Source organism: Phacochoerus africanus, chromosome 7 (assembly GCF_016906955.1).
Source record: "Phacochoerus africanus isolate WHEZ1 chromosome 7, ROS_Pafr_v1, whole genome shotgun sequence".
Classification (NCBI taxonomy): Eukaryota; Metazoa; Chordata; class Mammalia; order Artiodactyla; family Suidae; genus Phacochoerus; species Phacochoerus africanus.
This window is the reverse complement of record NC_062550.1, coordinates 4410841-4429286: the sequence shown is the minus strand read 5'-3', so window position 1 is coordinate 4429286 and position 18446 is coordinate 4410841. Positions and strand designations below refer to the sequence as shown.

The 18446-nt window shown below is 56.7% G+C and overlaps 1 protein-coding gene across 1 annotated transcript in view; it reads left to right on the top strand.

The window, feature by feature from the left end:
* The first annotated feature begins 16598 nt into the window (after positions 1 to 16598).
* Positions 16599 to 18446, top strand: part of ARHGAP8 (Rho GTPase activating protein 8) — a 51159-nt gene continuing 49311 nt past the window's right edge. The window contains exon 1 of the mRNA XM_047786015.1: positions 16599 to 16670. The gene's annotated coding sequence lies outside the window, so the exon portion shown is untranslated. The remainder of the gene's footprint in view (positions 16671 to 18446) is intronic.

The following is an 18446-nucleotide window of genomic DNA, read 5'->3' as shown; positions in this document are numbered from 1 at the left end:
CTCCCCGACCCTTGCGTGCGGCGCCAGGCCAGGCCCAGCGGGTGTCCTTCCAGCCTCACACCACACCCAGCCCCTTGGGGGCTCCCCTTCCCACCCCCAGAGGGGCAGGTTCCCCAGATGGCTCTGGGTCTCTGGGGAAGGGACCCACCCTCTCGTGGTATCAGTTCTCCTGGGAGGTGGTGGCCTGTGAGCGAGTGAGCCCACTGGGGGCACTGGGAATTGGGTGGTTGGAGAGGCGAGGCAGACACCCCCACTTAGAGGAGCCATCTGCAGGGATAAGGGAGAAACGAGCCTGGAGCTCTTGCTCCAGCCCTGGGCAGGAGTGCAGGGGTAGCAGGGCAGGAGCTCAGCATTAGGATCTGTGATGCGGGCACATACTTCTCAGGACCAGGCCTAGTGGCCAGGAGAGCAACAGTGAGCCCCTGGTTTGGGGGTGGGATGGGGCCAGCAGCCTGTCCCTTGTCTGAGAACCAACAAGAGTGTAACCATAGGAGTTCCCTTGTGGCCCAGTGGGTTAAGGGTCTGACATTGTCACCATAGCAGCTCAGGTCACTGCTACGATGCAGTTTCAATCCCTGGCCTAGGAACTCCACATGCAGCCAAAAAGAGAATGTGGCCATGAGTCTCAGCTGATGGGGCTGATTCCTGAGCTGTCCTGCTGGGCTCCCAGCTCTTACCCAGCCTGGGATCAGCCTGGGGTGGGGTGGGGTGGGGGCATTATGGGCAGTGTCCACTGGAGGCAGAAGGACCAGGCAGAGGGTGAAGATGTGGCAGGGAGATGACTGCCTGAGCTCCGGCCACCTTGGCGTGCTGGGCCCTTGGTTCTGCCCCTGCTCCCCCCACCCCTGCGGTGGGGGCCCCATCGTGGAGGTTTGAGTGCCCCAGGCTGCCATGAGTTATTGGACCTGGTCTGATCCCCAGGGACTCCTGTGGCACCTGCTGGCTCCTGGGCCATGACCAGGCATGGACTTTGTCTGTAGGGCCCCTGAGCTCTTTTAAAAATCCCTCCACTCCGGGGGCAATGGGAGGCTCCAGACACGGGCCAGCAGTGCCTCCCCTGCGGAGGGGAGATAAACGGGGGGGGGGGGGGGGGGGCTGAGCCTGAGTCCCACAGCAGCTCTGGGACACTCAGTGGGATCTCCAGCTGGGGCTGCCCACTGCTCTCCATCAAGGGGCAGCCCACCAAGGTGGGCTTTGAGTGGGTCCACGTGTCCTACCCAACCTTCCTCCAAAAATATGTGAGATAATCTCCATCAAAACATCCTGTTATATGGAGTTCCCGTCGTGGCGCAGTGGTTAACGAATCCGACTAGGAACCATGAGGTTGCGGATTCGGTCCCTGGCCTTGCTCAGTGGGTTAAGGATCTGGCGTTGCCGTGAGCTGTGGTGTGGGTTGCAGACGCAGCTCAGATCCCGCCTTGCTGTGGCTGTGTTGTAGGCTGGCAGCTACAGCTCTGATTCAACCCCTAGCCCGGGAACCTCCATATGCCTCAGGTATGGCCCAAAAAAATTAAAAAACAGAAAAATACATAAAAAAACTTCCTGATATAGTGGAAAAAACTAAAATCATATGAAGACTAAAAAAAATGCACCTGGAGAAGTTCCCGTTGTGGCCCAGTGGTAATAAGCCCGACTAGTATCCGTGAGGATGTGGGTTTGATCCCTGGCTTCGCTCAGTGGGTTAAGGATCCCGCGTCGTCCGTGAGGTGTGGTGTAGGCTGGCAGCTACAGCCCCTATTTGGCCTCTAGCCTCGGAACCTCTATATGCTGCAGGTGTTGCCCTAAAAAGAAAAAAATGCACCTGGGGAACCCCTGTCAACTCTGTGTGATCTTAGGGCTCCCAGAGAAGCCAGGGACGAGATCTCAGAATAGTGTTTTTACAACGAAATTCCTAGGATGACAAGGAAACCAATGATGTCGAAACACAGCTTGGATGACCTCTTTACAATGCGTGAGTAGTGGTGTTTCACTAACTCACCAGTAAACGCCTCTCCTGCAGGTCGAGAGCTGCCCGGGGTTGGGGTCGTGATGAGTGGATGCGTAACCACTGGGTGTGATGTCAGCACACCCCCACCTCTGCTGGTAACCAGCTGCTTTGTGGGAAGGAGACTGACCCTCCCTCCCGTGGAGATCACAGCCAGCAAGAAGCCGTGGCTTTTTCTGAGTTACATCCCCAGGCAGCTGGGAGTCCGATCCGGGTACCCCAGACCCTGCCGCCCACCCCTGGGGGCAGGAAGAATTCCAAAGAGCCCTCTGCTGGGGCCACATACACCCTATCCTGTCTGCTGACCAGTTGTTCCAGGCGCTGTGCCCTCTGGTTGATGGGCCTGCTGGCCGCCCCTCCCACCAGAGGAGCTGGGACCCAGCGCTTCAGGGGTGACAGGCACACCAGACGGGAGGCAGGCTCCCCAATCCTCCTTCCTGTGCCTACAGCCCTGCCCCTGCTAGGCCGCCTCTCTCCCCAGTGACCACGCCAGCCTCCTGCAGGGGGTCGGCACTGGGCAGCCAGAGGGAAGGCCCAGAGCTCCCTTCCCGTACTCCATGCCCCCCTCCCCGCCCCCCGGGGCCAGCCCTCTCGGCTGCCCCTGCTCTGCAGCCTGGATGGAAGGCCCTTCTCGGGAGGGTCGGCTGGCCGCCCCCATTCGACCGCCCACAAGCCCTTGCACGCGCATGCACCCCCATACACACGTGTGCACACAGCCCACAGCTCACCTCGCAGAGGCCCTAGGCTGCTTCATATCATTCTCTGCTCCGGGTCTGCTCTCAGGGTCCTGCCCCACTTTCCCTGCGGGCCGGGGGGGGTGGGGGTGGGGTGGGGGTGGGGCGGGGGAGGGGGTACTTGGCCACGCCCCCGACCCCTCCCCTCTGGACCTGGAACCCGCCGCGCTCCCACAGCACCACTGGGATGCAGGGTAAAATGAGGGCTCCCTTCTGTCAGAGGATACAGGGGGAGGCCGGGGGGCGGCCAGAGCCCAGGCCCCAAAGCAGGAGGCAGCCTCCAGGAAGGGCCCGCTGCACCGGCGGCGGCGGGCGGTGCGGGTTGGCGGAGCGTCCCGCAGGGGGCGCTGCAGACGAGGGCCTCCCCGCCCTTCACCGGGCCACAAGCTTGGTCCCCGTTAGACCCTGATATTCCCCTGCAGTCGTGCTTCATCCAGGCAGAGATCACTGTCTCCCCAGTCTCGTCTCTGTCTCTCTCCTCCTGGCGGTGCCCCTCAGGCATCCTGCCCCCCCCCCCATCTTCCTCTTTGTTGGAGTCAGGTCCAGCTCTGCCCTTTTACTCTTAAGCTTTCACACCCAGGCCTTAAGAAGGCTCCCAGATCCTGAACAAAGAGGGCCCTTTCAGCCACCACCACCCACCTGCTTCCCGGGGCAAGGGAGCAGTGTGGGGACAAGGTCACGTCCAGGATGGAGGGAGGAATATTAAAGAGCTTTTTCCAGGAGTTCCCGTTGTGGCGCAGCGGCAACGAATCCGTCTAGGAGCCATGAGACTGTGGGTACAATCCCTGGCCTTGGTCAGTGGGTTAAGGATCAGGCATTGCCGTGAGCTGTGGTGTAGGTGGCAGATTCAGCTTGGATCTGGCTTTGCTGGGGCCGTGGGGTAGGCCAGCGACAACAGCTCCGATTAGACTCCTAGCCTGGGAACCTCCATGTGCTGTGGGTGTGGCCATAAAAAGACAAAAAAAAAATCCAATAATATAAAAATAAAGAGCTTTTTCCAGGAGTTGTGGCGCAGTGGAAATGAATCCTACTAGGAGCCGTTAGGACTCGGGTTTGATCCCTGGCCTCGCCGGCAGGTTAAGGATCCGGCGTTGCCATGAGCTGTGGTGTAGGTGGCAGACGCAGCCCGGATCCCGAGTTGCTGCAGCTGCAGCTCGGATCTGACCCCTGGGCTGGGAACCTCCACAAGCCATGGGTGCAGCCCTAAAAAAAAAAAAGAGCTTTTTCCGGCCCGGCTGGTATCCTCATTCTCCTGCTCTGGGCCAGCACCTGCCAGGGTTCCACACATGCCACCTCCTGTGACCCCCACCCCCATCCCCAGGACCGGCTGCTCCCTGCCTTATTTCACAGAAGACAAGACTGAGGGTCCTGGAGCTGAGGGCCTTTCTGCGGCCCCGTAGCTGTGAGTGGCAGAGCCGGACTCTGTCCTAGCCGCATCCAACAGCAGGGCTCTCCTTCTAAGCTCCTCTCAGGTGGCTGGTGGCCCTCTGGCCTGGGAGCCTTTGGGGACAAGAGTGCATGGGTCTCGCGGCTGGGAGCCTGTGCTCAGCAGGTGTCCGCAACTTCCGCTGGATGAACTGAATCTCAGAGGAGCCTTTCCTAAGAAAGATCAGGCTAGACGTAACCTATGCTTTCTTCTAGAAAAAGGTAAACCCAAACAAGGTAAAATATTCTTAACTCTTACCCATTCTCTGACCCCAGACTTCAGGTCAAAACGGCACTGACGGTCTCTGCAGATTCATTTTAGGATGGGAGCTGCCGCGGGTGTGCCCTGAAGAAAATGCACGACGTGAAAGTTGAGAATTATGTTTTTGTTTTTGTCTGTTTGTCTTTTGTCCTTCTAGGGCTGCACCTGCGGCATATGGAGGCTCCCAGGCCAGGGGTCCAACGGAGCTGTAGCTGCCAGCCTACGCCAGAGCCACAGCAACGCAGGATCTGAGCCGCGTCTGCAACCTACACCACAGCTCACAGCAATGCCGGATCCTTCACCCACTGAGCAGGGCCAGGGATTGAACCCGCAACCTCATGGTTCCTAGTCAGATTCGTTTCCGCTGCGCCAGGACGGGAATTCTGAGAATTATGTTTGATTTGGGGGCTCACTGAGGTCTTAAGCCCAGAAGGCAGCCTCTGAGATTGCTCCGAGGGGCTGTTCTGAAGAGGGAAGCGAGAAGCCGGGACACATGGGAGTTTATGCAAAAAAAAAAAAAAAAAGTCAGAATAGCAAGAAATGACTGTTAAAGAAAACCAGACAGCTCAAGTTAATGGATTTAGCCCTTTTCTGTGTACCGGAGGATGCAAGAGACCGGGCGGATTGAAATTGTTCCTCCAATGTGCCCCTTGATGATCCGGGGCCGGTGTCCTGATTTTCTCCATTCTGAACCTCCTCAGGTGCTGGGGGACAGGTGGTTGCCATGGCTGCAGGCAGCAGCGTCCTTTGTTTACTGATAGGGCAGGTGACAGGATTAGTCTGCTCGGGCACATCTTTGGCGCGTCCCTAAGTCTGCCCGAGATCCTGGCACAGCTGCCTGCCCCTGAGCAGCTGTCAGGAGGATGTTTCTGGAGTTCCTGCTCTGGCACAGTGAATTAAGAAGCTGACTGCAGGAGTTCCCCGTTGTGGCTCAGCGGAAACGAATCTAACTAGCATCTGTGAGGATGCAGGTTCGATCCCTGGCCTTGCTCAGTAGGTTAAAGATGCATTGTTGCTGTGAGTTGTGGGGTAGGCTGCAGATGTGGCTTGGATCAGGTGTTGCTGCGGCTGTGGCGTAGGCTGGCAGCTACAGCTCCAATTCATTCCACCCTTAGCCTGTGAACCTCCATAGGGCGAGGGTGCTACCTTAAAATGCAAAAAAAGAAAAAAAAGCTGACTTCAGTGGCTCAGTCGCTGCGGAGGTGTGGGCTCTACGCAGTGGGTTCAAGGATCTGGCGTCGCTGCAGCGATGGTGTGGGTTGAAGCTCTGGCTCATGTTCTATCCCTGGCCCAGGAGCGAACTTATGCCTTGTGGCCAGGAAAGAAGGAAAGAAAGGAAGGAAAGGAGGGAGGAAGAAAGGCTCCCTCCCCCCAGGGTCTCCCCTCCTCCCCCAGCATCCCAAGGGGCTTCCTTGGGGCTGCAGATCCATCCTGGGTGCTGGTGTTGGAAGAGCTGTCTGTCCCGCAGGCCTTGCTCAGCATCTGGGAGAACTGGGGCCTCCCTCCTTGCCCCCAGCCCAGCTTGCCAGCCCCTCCGCTCTGGCACAGCCTATTTCTCTGCCAGTGTCTGCTCCCCAGGCTGTTCAGACCTCCGTGGAAGCAGGTGTGCTCAGCCTGCCATGATGTCCCCTTCAGCTCTGGGTGCCAGGAGAGCGGGGAGAAGGCCAGCGCCACCAGCCCTCGTCCTACAGAGGAGGGGTGGGGGTTGTGGCCCCATCCCTACAAGGACTGTGTTCCCAAGGACACACACACACAACCCTAACAGCCAACGTCCCTCCCTCCCTCCCTCTCACCCTGCAGGAACTCCAGACTCTACCAGCCATGAGCCTGGAACCAGCTGTCCCTTGAGACAGTGGGAGGCCCCCGATCTCTGGTCCGAAGGATCCATCCAGGTCCCCCTGGCCTCCTGCTGCGGGGAGGGGAAGGGAGCTGGAACGCAGGAGTTACTACCGCTGCTGCTGCAGCAACTGGAGGAGGAGCTGGGGGCTGGCGGGGAGGTCTCCCCTGGCTCACCTTCCAGGCCCTGGGCTGGTTCCACCCCTACTGCTGAAACCACTAGCTCATCACATCCTCCAGCCCCCTCCAGGCCGCCGGCCTCCTGCACACCCTAGGGGAAGAGGTCATCAGAGGTGTGGACGGGGAATGTTGCCGGCCTTCTCAGTCAGCAAAGATGAAGCCCTGGCAGCCGCCCCCCGCCCCAGGGCAGCGAGCCCCTCCCCGGAGGAGATCCCAGGATGGAGACACCCAAGAAATAGTCTGTGTTTGCAGTTCTGGGCCTAGAGAGTTAAGATGTGTATCTAAGGCATACTTTTTCTTTTTTGGCTGCCCTGCGGCATATGGAGTTCCCGGGCCAGGGATCAGATCCGAGCTGCCACTGTGACCTATGCCGCAGGCAACACCAGATCCTTACCTGTGCTGGGCCAGGGGTGGAATCGACATCCCAGCGCTGCAGAGACGCCACCAGTCCCGTCGAGCCAGAGAGGGAACTCTGGAAATAACTCCAATGAGCCCATATTCTTGCATCGTCCCAGACACAGAAAAGCCCTAAAATCATCAACCTGAGATGTGGGCTTTTTTTGTGATCAGCCGTAATCTTCTGATGCTCAGCTACCTGCTTCCTTCCAACCCCAAATCTCCCGTATATCCTGGTTCCTCCCCTGCCCTCACCTTCCGAGCGGGTCCTCTTTATGGTGTCGCACCTTTCAGGCTGACTGCAGAGGCATCTGCCTGCGTTCGCTGTGTCCGTCTGCTCGGGCTGCTGCAATCAACGCCACAGACTGGGGGCTGAAGCCACACAAATTCATCTCTCATGGTTCTGGAGCTCAGGGTGCCACAGGCTGGGGTGCGGGTGATGTTTGGGTACCGTTGATGGAAACTGCCCACCTTGACCAGGCATAATAATGACCCCACTTGCACGAGCTGACCTACAGCAGGAGGCCCCGAGAGGGAATGAGCTGGGAGGACATGGGAGGGGCTGACAGGAGGAGGAGACCACCAACCTCGCGGCATCCTCGGTGCCGGGATCTGTCTTGGCTGAGAGATGCACACGCCACCAGGATGGACCCTGAGCGAGACCAGATACGGGCTGAGCAAGTCTACTGGCCAGAGACAACCAGGAAGCTCAGCCCCTTCCCCTAAGACCTGAGGCTGCGAGCCACATGGCAGAGCACTTCTCCTGGGTCCCCTCGTCCTGCTGTTCTCTGCCGGTGGTGGGCCCTTCCCAAAAAAGACTTTTGCTTTGTCAGCACATGTGTTGACACGGACAATTCCTTTCTGACTGTTAGACAAGAGCCCAGGCTTGGGCCCTGGAAGGGGTCCCTCTTCCTGAAACAGTGAGGACTCTCTCTTTTTTTTTTTGCTGCAACCTTAGCCAGCGGGAGTTCCTGGGCCAGGGATTGAACCTGTGCCACAGCCTTGACCCAAGCTGCTGCAGTGGCCATGCCTGATCCTTAACCCACCTTCCCCGGCTCACCACAGAGGAACTGCAGGTGTCTCTTCTTCTAGGGCACTAATCCTACGGGATCAGGGCCCCACCCTGACCTCATTTCATCTTAACGCTTCCACAGAGGCCCTGTCTCCAAATATAGCCACACGGCGGGGGGGGGGGGGGGGGTTAGGGCTTCCACGCAGGAATTGTGGGTGATGGCACAGAGATCACGCTCCGTAGCACCCTGGGGGGTAGTGGGCCTATTCCTCAGGCAGGAAGACCCCCCAGGCTCATCCTGGGAGCCAGAGAAGAGTCAGCCTGGGGCCAGGAGCCCAGCCTGCCCGCAGGAGGCTTGTCCCCACCGTGGCAGGGGGCATTTAGGAAGACCCAGGATGGATCGCCATGGCCTTCCTGGTGCCCTTGACATACTTTCTGAGAGTTAACGTTGGTTTTGGGGGAGTGAGTGTGTGTGTGTGTGTGTGTGTGTGTGTGTGTGTGTGTGTGTGTGTGCGTGTGCGTGGGTGGGTGTGTGCATGCACATACATTCCATAGCAGTCACCCACTGGCAGGAGATCTCGGAGGGGACGCCCTTGAACCCCAGAGTGTCCTCTGATGCACCTGCTTTGCACCCTAAGGTGCTGGTCCCTAGAAAGTCTATCTCCAGTTTTAGGGAAAGCTCCCCTGGGCAGCCTGGGGCCCAGGCATCGCAGGTAAGAGGGCGTTTCTGGCAGGTGGTGGAGCTGCTCAGAGCAGAGGAAGCCTCCTCGGGAAAGAAGGAGACACACCAGCATAAGAGAGGAAATGAGGTCTCCCGGGGGGGGCGCCCGCTAAATTTTGACTCATTCGTGACTTTCCATTGGACCAGGAAAATAATATTTGGCCCATAGAATTTTTTTAAGTTTTTAAAATTGAATAAAATAAAACCAGAGTTCCCGTTATGGCTCAGCGGAAATGAATCTGACTACATTCCATGAGGATGTGGTTTCAATCCCTGGCCTCACTCAGTGAGTTAAGGATCTGGCGTTGCCATGAGCTGTGGTATAAGTTGCAGATGTGGCTCGCATCTGACTTTGCTGTGGCTGTGGTGTAGGCCAACAGCTACAGCTCTGATTCAACCCCTAGCCTGGGAACCTCCATGTGCCCCAGTGGTGGCCCTGAAAAGCAAAAAAATAAGAATAAAAATGAAAATAAAAATATTTTTAAAAATCAAAACCATGTAAGTCTTTAGACAGGGCCTGTTTTTTTCTTTTGCTACAAACGCTCCCAAGAAACTGGGTTATCTGGTTTCTGCATTATTAATGGGTTAGAAGTCATAATTTCAGAAGAATGCAGGCTTGCAGAGATATGGCCAGTCACACAGAAAAACACCACAGGTGACAATTATGGGGAAAGTCAGGAAAAAAAATAAGACAAAAAATTCATTTCAATTGACCTATACTTTTTTTTTTTTTTTAACAGAGAAAGACTCCCGGGTCCATCCCTCCAAATAACTGAAAGTGGGACTCAGAGGGGAAGATGCTTACACACCCGTGTGCCCAGCAGCACAATTCACAGCAGCCGAACGGTGGGAGCAGCCCCACTGTCCATCAGTGGGTGATGGACAAACAAAATGTGGTCCCTCCGTACAATTAGCCTTGAAAAGAAAGGAAATTCTCACTCAGGCAACAACAGGGATGAATCTGGACGACTTCCTTCCTTCCTTCCTTCCTTCCTTCCTTCCTTCCTTCCTTCCTTCCTCTCTTTCTCTCTCTCCCTTCCTTCCTTCATTTCTTTTTGCTTTTTTTAGGGCCACACCTGTGGCATATGGAGGTTCCCAAGCTAGGGACTGAATCAGAGCTGCACCTGCTGGCCTACACCACAGCCACAGCCATGCAGGATCTGAGCGGCGTCTGTGACCCACACCACAGCTCATGGCAATGCCGGAAGACTTTTTCTAAGTGAAACAAGCCAGTCACAAAAGGACAAATACTATATGATTCCACTTATATGAGGCACCTAGAGGAGTCCAATCCATAGGGACAGAAAGTGGAAAGGTGAGTGCAGGGGCTGTTTAGTACCTAACGGGGGCTGAGTTTCAGTTCTGCAATGTGAATGCACTTAACGGTCAACCCCACACTTAGAAATGGTTGCAGGAGTTCCCGTCGTGGCGCAGTGGTTAATGAATCTGACTAGGAACCATGAGGTTGCGGGTTCGGTCCCTGCCCTTGCTCAGTAGGTTAACCATCCAGCGTTGCCGTGAGCTGTGGTGTAGGTTGCAGACGTGGCCCGGATCCCACGTTGCTGTGGCTCTGGTGTAGGCCAGTGGCTACAGCTCCAATTCGACCCCTGGCCTGGGAACCTCCATATGCCACTGGAGCGGCCCAAAGAAATAGCAAAAAGACAAAAAAAAAAATGGTTGCAGGGGTCAATACTATGTGATATGTATTTTTCCACATTAAAGCACGCATGCCTGCACACACGGAGTTCCTGCTGCTGCCCAGCGGTTTAAGGATCCATCATGTCTCTGTAGCAGCTTGGGTTGCTGCTGAGGCACTGGTTTGATCCCCAGCCTAGCACAGTGGGTTAAGGATCCTGTGTTGCCACAACTGTGGCTTAGGTTGCAGCTGTGGCTTGGATTCGATCTCTGGGCCCGGGAATTTCCATATGCCTCCTCAGGTGCGGCCAAAAAAGCCCCCCCAAACAAAAAAACCTAAAAAACAAACACCCACATGCACAGACACAAGAACGAAAGGAAGGAAGGACGGAAGGAAGGGGGACTCCTCTCCCTGCAACTCTGCAGCACTTGCCTTGAGGAGCGTGCCCCCCCCCCCCCCCCGCTGTGGAGGCCCTGGTGGAGGAAGCACCCCAGAGGGGGTCCTGAGGCAGTGAGGTGGGTAGCTGTCTTGGGGATGCTGGGAGAAGCGCTGGGCAGAGGAGCATGTGCTGGGGAGACACACAGACACAGACTCAAGATAAGCCCCTAAATCACCAGTCTCTCTCTCTGCTTGCTGGGCACACAGAAGGCCCAGACTTCCTGGTCCCCAGTGAGGTGCTGTGACCAGCTCTGGCCAGTGAGCTCGGAGCAGAGGTGCCCTTTGGGGCCTGATCACTTCCATGTTGGCTAAAGGCCCTCCAGAGCTCTCCTTTTCCCTGTGTGGTGATTGGCAGGATTCCAGGTGAGGCCACGCCAGCAGGCTCTGGGGCTGTGGCCAGGCAGCATGAAGGAAACCCAAGTGGGTGTAAGCCCAGTAGGACTGGGGATGTTTGTTACTGCCGCATAAGCTGGCGTGACTGACTCACACACTTCTCTTTCCCAAACACGCTAGAGGAAGGGAGTCTGTGAATGGGGAGAAGGCTGATACTGGGGTATGACTTTCACATGTTTGTGTGTGTGGCACACCCCTCATGGGCAAAGCCAGGACCCCGGGTTCTCATCCTGAATCGCCCATTACTGTGCTGTGTAATATTGGACAAGTCACCCATTCTCGGATTTCTTATCCACAGCGAGGATGTCTAATTCTGGGCCTGGCGATAATTCTCCACTCGTCTGCACACCATGGGCGCCCACAGAGCGGGGGGGTGTAAGACTGCAAACCCCGAGATCGCAGGCATTCCTGATTAAGAAGCTCCACCAGAAGTTCCCGTGGTGGCACAGTGGAAATGAATCTGACAAGGATCCATGAGGATGCAGGCTTGATCCCTGGCCTCGCTCAGTGAGTCGGGGATCCGGCATTGCCGTGAGCTGTGGTGTAGGTCACAGATGAGGCTCGGATCCCATGTTGCTGTGACTGTGCTGTAGGCCGGCAGTGGTAGCAGCTGTAGCTCTGATTCGACTCCTAGCCTGGGAACCTCCACGTGCCATGGGTGCAGCCCTAAAAAAAAAGGGGCGGGGGGAAGGAAGCTCCACCAGATGACAATGTATGGGCAGACAAGAACTTAATGGGTTTTGACCCAGAGGTGATAATGGCTTAATAAATTGATGGTTTTACCCTCAAGAATACGTCTCATTGACTGATGTGTTTGCAGAGAGCGCAGAGCTGCTTTCAAAGGCTGCAAAAAGCTGTGAAAATGTAAAGTATCATCCACCAGAAGAATTTCTCCTGCTGCCACTTCTCCTTTCACTCTGGGGCTTCCGTCAGCCTGTGGTCGGCAGGGGAGGAGGGTCGGGCCGCCCGAAGTGGGAGGAGGCAGGATCAGGCAGCGCTCTGGAAGCAGAATCTGGCCGATCACACAGAGAAGGAGTTTATTAAAGGCTGCTGGAAGCTCCTAGAGTTGTCAGGAGGTGGGAGAGCCAAGCCCGAGCCTTACTTTCCAGGAAGAATGCCTCAAACCATCGCATATGACAGGCCTGGCAGGAAAACGGCCACTACTGCCGCCACTGCCCAGAAATGCTCACACTGCAGAGGGTGCTCCCACCACATGGGGATGCTCCTGCCACACAGGGGTGCTCCCACCACTCTGAGATGCTTCTACCTCAGAGATGCTCCCGCCACAGAGGGATGCTCCCACCACTCTGAGATGCTTCTACCTCAGAGATGCTCCCGCCACACAGGGATGCTTCTACCTCAGGGATGCTCCCACTGCATAGAGATGCTCCAGTTGCCCTGGAACAAACCCACACCTGCCCTGAGCACCAATAGCGATTGTTAAGTCCTAGGTACTTACTTAAACTTACAGCCACTGCAGTTCCCCATCCTCAGGCCCCTCTCCCCAAGCTGACGGTTCAAGAGGGGGCTGCAGTGGCTACAATGGAGGCTGCCCTTTCTCACACAATAAACGGCAAAGCCACCTCCTCTCTTACGGTGTAAGTCACAGTGGTGGAGCAAGGTGTGGAATTCCAGTGGAGCAAGGGCCTTCGAAAGGTGCAGGAGTTCCCTGAGGGCTCAGAGGGTCCAGGACCTGCTGTGGTTCCTGCTGTGGCTCGGGTTTGGTGTCTGGCCCCTGAACTTCCACAAACCCTGCCATGCAGCCAAAAAGAAACAAAGAAGGGAGATGGGAGGTGTCAGAGTAGACCACCAGCATTCCATCCTGATGACAAAAAGGCATCGAGACCTTGAGCTGTTCAGTCGCAACTCAAAAGCGTTTCAGCCACTAGGTGGAGACAATTCCAGAAGACGAGGTGGTACGCACGCAGGGGTTGAACCGAGCAAACCCACTTTGCAACCGGTGCTGAAGACCAAGTGCATCTGCTCTGAAACATGGACCAGGGCACATGACAGCGGGGCGGTGTCTGGAAATCTGCCCCGGGTCCCTGGCTTGGCGACACAACAGCCAAGAAAGCCCTTTACCACTACCTCGCTGGGTCTCAGCTCTGGGCCTGTCACGGGGGAGCTGGAACACCACCTTCTGGATGCCCTTTGGCTCCACCTGGCAGTCAGGTCCTGCCCGTGCTCACATTGAGGAAAGACAATTTATCTTTTTTTTTTTTTTTTTTCAGCACTGCACCAGCGGCATATGGAGGTTCCCAGGCTAAGGGTCAAATGGCAGCTGTAGCCACTGGCCTACGCCACAGCCACAGCCATGCAGGATCCAAGCCACATCTGTGACCTACACCACAGCTGGATTCTTAACCCACTGGGCAAGGCCAGGGATTGAACCTGCATCCTCATGGATCCTAGTCGGATTCATTTCCACCGCACCACGACAGGAACTCAAGTCGGGACATTTTAATTTCATAGGTTTTCTTTTTCTTTTTCTTTCTTTCTTTTTTTGGCCATGCCCACAGCATGCAGAAGTTCCCCAGGCCAGGGATCAAACCCACGCTACAGCAGCAACCCCAGTCAGAGCATCCACGTGGGATCCTTAACCCACTCTGCCACCAGGGAACTCCTGGTTTCATGGTCTTAATAAAGTTGGAAGCAGACCAAGTCTGGGCTCAAGCAGCTGGCAGGGAGACTAAATTAGGGGGAAAAAAAACAAATGAGAAGCCCAAGTCCAGGGAAATGGGGGTCTTTATTTCCTCCTGCCTTGGAGCTCCCATCCCCCCCCCCCCAGCTTATTAATGTGGAATTTGCTGCTTGGGGAGGAACAACTCTCCGACTTCATAAACATTTGTACCGAGCAAATTTAATAAAGCTGGGAATAATACCATTCAGATGTAATTCCTTCATTTTGCATTATTATTCTTTCTTTTCTATCGCCAAGCATTTGAAAGGCAAGGAGTTATTGTTACACCAACAAAAGGAAATGACGAACTAGTGGGTTACTGATTAGACGTGCTTGGGGGGAAAAACAGAAGCAAGAACCGAAAAGAGAGCCGGCCAGGGTCTCGCTGTGCTTTCGACTCCTTTTTCCTTTTGTTATGAATGGCGGCAGACACCTGCATTCTTTTCCCCACAATCATTCCGTATTATTGCTTTATTGCATATGTTTTAATATCCCTCCGCTATGGCTGTGGAATTTGTATGAGATTTTCACAAAACACACATGCTAGGAGAGCGGCAGTCCCCTTGATATCTCTTAATGCCATGAAATTACACCACCAGCCACAGACCAACGGGGGGTGGGGGGGAAGGGGGGGTCCTCTTACTTCTGTCCAAAGCCGCTTTTTGAAACAGAAAACCTGCAGAGTGGCCAGCTTTCGTGAGACTGATCTTACACTGATAATAAAAAAGGATGTTTACGTTTCGCCAAAGGAAACCAGCACAAAGCGTCAGACAAAACCATCGAGTGTTTGAGTCACGGGCATAAAGCATCCCCTTGATCTCCTCCTGGTCATGGTTTGAGAGGTTAGAAGAGTTTTGTTCTAGAAATAGGCCCCCTTCCTGATCCCTCCAGAGGCTCAGATGTGCATGTGACTTCGAGGTCAGGCAGCGCCCGAGTCACCTCTGCTTTCTCACCACCAAAGGCCTTTGGGAGCAAGGAAGTTACAATTAATAACATGTAAGTGAGTGCTGTGTGAGGTGAATGGGCCCAACTGCTAGGATGCTCACAAATTCTTTGCACGGATAAAGGCAGCTTCTTGGGTGACCAGGGAGAAACTGAGGTCATTCATTCATCATTCACATGGACTAGGACAGCGGCAATTCTGTGCCAGCGCAGGGCTGGGCGCTGGAGAAACTGCACTGAGCGAGCCTGATGGTGCTGGCCTCCCTGGAAGCGCAACAGTGATTAATGAGAAAGTTCTGAGGAAGCATGGGCCTCAGGGTGGGTTTGATCCAGGAGCTCTGCGAGGTCACCAAGGACCCAGGTCCTGGCCATCTCTGTTTTATCCTAAGCCTAGATCTCTTTGTGGTCACAGGATGGCCACTTGCTCTCCCCAGTGCACCAAGCTTCCCCATCTAGATTGGGGGAGAGAAAAGGACAGAGCAGGATGTTTCCTTCCAAAAACTTCCAGGCAAAGTCCAGCTCATCCTATGGACTGGAGTGTTCTGAGCTGCTCCCTGGGGCCAGACAATGGCCTGCATCACTGGCCTAGACCCAGTTACCCCTGGGACACGAACCAGTTGCCGTAGCGGAGGGGTGATGTTACAGTGGCCCCTGCCATCAGATTCCCCCCTCTGGAAATGGGGAGGGGTCAGGACACGAGGTTGTCTTGGCTGCTGTACACTGGCCACTGGGGGCTACGGAGCCCACTACACGTGACCCCAGAGTTGCTAACAGCCATGCAAGGCAGCCCGGGGTTGGGGAACTGCTCTTCCCCCCCACCCCCTCCCCCAGAGCAGGAGGGAGAGGAGGGGGAGGGACATTTGAACAGAGGCAGGGTGGGATCGAAGGGCTGCCGTGTTGATGCAGATGGAACGGGACCAGCACAGCACAGAAGCAAGGAGGTGGGTTAGAAGGCTGCCGTGTTGCCATGAACCACAAGATGCTGGTGGCCTGGACACGTGGGCCAAAGTGGGTGGAGAGAAGCAGTGGTCCAGTGACATATGTCAAAGGAAGAGCCCTGGAGGCTTTGCCCAGGGACCACACATGGGGTGTGAGAGAATGATGGGAACCAAGGATCGCCCCACGGGTTCGGGTGGCCTGGTGGTCCGAGCGATGGGAAGCCTGGGAGAGGAGCCCCCGGAGTTGGTGGTCTGAGCTGCCCGCTAGTTCTCCAAGCAGAGATGTCAGGGGAGCAGCCAGGGGCAGGGGTCTGCAGTCAGGAGTTATTAGTTGGGGATTGGTGGGGTATAGGCTGGACTGAAAAGAGGCTGGGAGCCCCTGTCATGGATCAGCAGTAAAGGAACCCCACTAGTGTCCATGAGGATGCCGGTTCAATCCCTGGCCTTGCTCAGCGGGTTAGGGATGGGGCATGACCAGTGAGCTGCAGTGTAGGTCACAGACACAGCTTGGATCCCGTGATGCTGTCTGTGGCTGTGGTGTAGGCCGGCAGCTGCAGCTCCGATTGGACCCCTAGTTTCCATATGCGGGTGTGGAAGGCAAAGAAAAAAAAAACAAAACAAAACTGGAGGCTGGGAGGCTGGCGAAGTAGATAAAGGGAGGTGCAGGCCCAGCCCTGAGGTGATGGGGCGGGGGGCGGCAGAGATTTGAGAGCTGCAGCCAGCAAGGGGGGCGACAGACAAGGCCTGATAGATCTCCACTCGGAGCTGCTCTGGGGTTGGAATGCGATTCTATCAGGACGGGTCACCCTCTGGCCTGGGGCCAGCGCAGTCAATGGCACCCCCAGGGGTATGCGGGCCCCAGCCCGCGCCTTCCGGTGTTTATGACCCCCGCCCCGGGGCTGGGACAGTGAATTTGCCCATGCGCAGAAGTGCGGCCCCGGCCCTGAACGACCCTGGGTCACTCAGGTCCGGAGGGGGGAGCGCGCGGGGCGGGGCGGGGGCGGGGCCTGTGCGGGAACCACGTCCGGGGCGGGGCCAGGGGAGTCGCGGGCCGGGCCGAGCCCAGGTGAGGCGCCGGCGGGGCTGTAGCCAGGTAAGGCCCGGTGGCCGCGGGAGGGAGCCGGCCTGGGCCCACAGGGGGATGCCGCGCGGGTTCTGAGGCTGGGCCCATTGCTCAGGCGGGGACGCCGAGGCGGGAAGCGGAGCCGGGTGCTCGCCGGGGCCCCCGGGGGCCCGCTCGCCGCCACCCCCAGATCTCCGGCCCCGAGCCCCCCCACCCCTCCGACCCCACCCCGGTTTTCCACTGGCGCGCGCTCCTCCTTCCCCCCTCTTCCCCCCGCCTCTTCTTCCCCCCGACCCCCCCCCGCCCCCGTCCCCTCTCTGCTCCCTCGCTTCTCTCCGGCGTTTCCGTGCTTTGGTTTGGTGGATCTGGCTCGTTTCAGCCCAAACGTTCGTCGGCCCCCCATTTTCCTCCCCCAACTCGGGGTCTCTGATCCTGCCGGGCAGTCATGCTGGGCGGGCACGTTAGCTCCCTCCCTCCAAACCTGAGTGGCGGGAGGCATCGTTCCGTTTCACAGATGAGAACACTGTGGCCGAGCAGGTGCTGCGCGGATGCAAACTCTGGCCGGGGCTGCGCGCTCGTTTGTCACGGGGGATGGACCCCCAAGCCTTCAGGTGCCCAAACTTAAATGGGGCGGCTAATCAGCCTCCTCGATCGCCAGCCAGCTAGGGGAGAGGCCCCGGCTGCTTTCACTTTTCCCAAACCCTGGCGCGGGGGCCACTGTCACCAGCTCTGGCTCGGGGCTTTCCCCAGGGCCTGGCAGGTGTGTGAAGCTGGCAGCTGTAGTCCCTGGAGAAGGAAGCAGGGTGGGAGCTGAGAAATTCCTGAGGCCTGGTTGGGCAGGGTGGGGACCGGGCCTCCGGCTGTCTGGAGGGCTTTCCTGTCTGGAAGGCTGTCTGAGGCCGCAGACTTTGAGGTTTTGTGACAGAGGCTGTGTTGGATTCCAGAGAGCTTGGTGCTGCTTGTCTGTGACATGCTGCCTCGACATTTGTCAGGGTGAGAAGGCAACATCTAAGCCTCACCGGTAAATAGCTTTGGTCCGTCTCTGTTGGCGGTTTTAGGGTCTTATCTGTGAGTTTCTTCTTTCATGCAGAGACGTTTGACCATTTCTCAAAGCAACAGCCGGGCAGGGGCTGAGGGGTGAAGAGGGACATGGGGCAGCAGGAGAGGAGGGAGGGCTCCAGGAGGAGTCAGAGACCTAGGTTTTTTGTTTTTTTTTTTGGTCTTTTTTTTGCTATTTCTTGGGCTGCTCCTGCGGCATATGGAGGTTCCCAGGCTAGGCGTCGAATCGGAGCTGTAGCCACCGGCCTACGCCAGAGCCACAGCAACGCGGGATCCGAGCTGCGTCTGCAACCTACACCACAGCTCACGGCAACGCCGGATCGTCAACCCACTGAGCAAGGGCAGGGACCGAACCCGCAACCTCATGGTTCCTAGTCGGATTCGTTAACCACTGCGCCACGCCGGGAACTCCAGAGACCAAGTTTTTGAGCAGGTCACTTTCCCTCTTGGGGACTGAGCTTCCTGACTTGTAAAGTGACCCTCCTCCTATGCTTCCCCAAAAAGGTCACCTTTGCCGATGGCTCTCGGGCCCTAACTGCATGCTCCATTGCCTCATTCCTCACCCACACCTGCCTCAGGAGGCAGGGACGGTTACTGTCCCCTTTTAAGGATGAGCAAACTGAGGCAGGGAGGTAGAGGTGGCTTGCCACGGTTCTGCAGCCAGTGAGGGAAGAGCCAGACCTGGATGGGTCCACGCCCTCCCCATCAGGCTGAGGGAGGCGTCCAGGGGCACTGTATCTGCCTTCT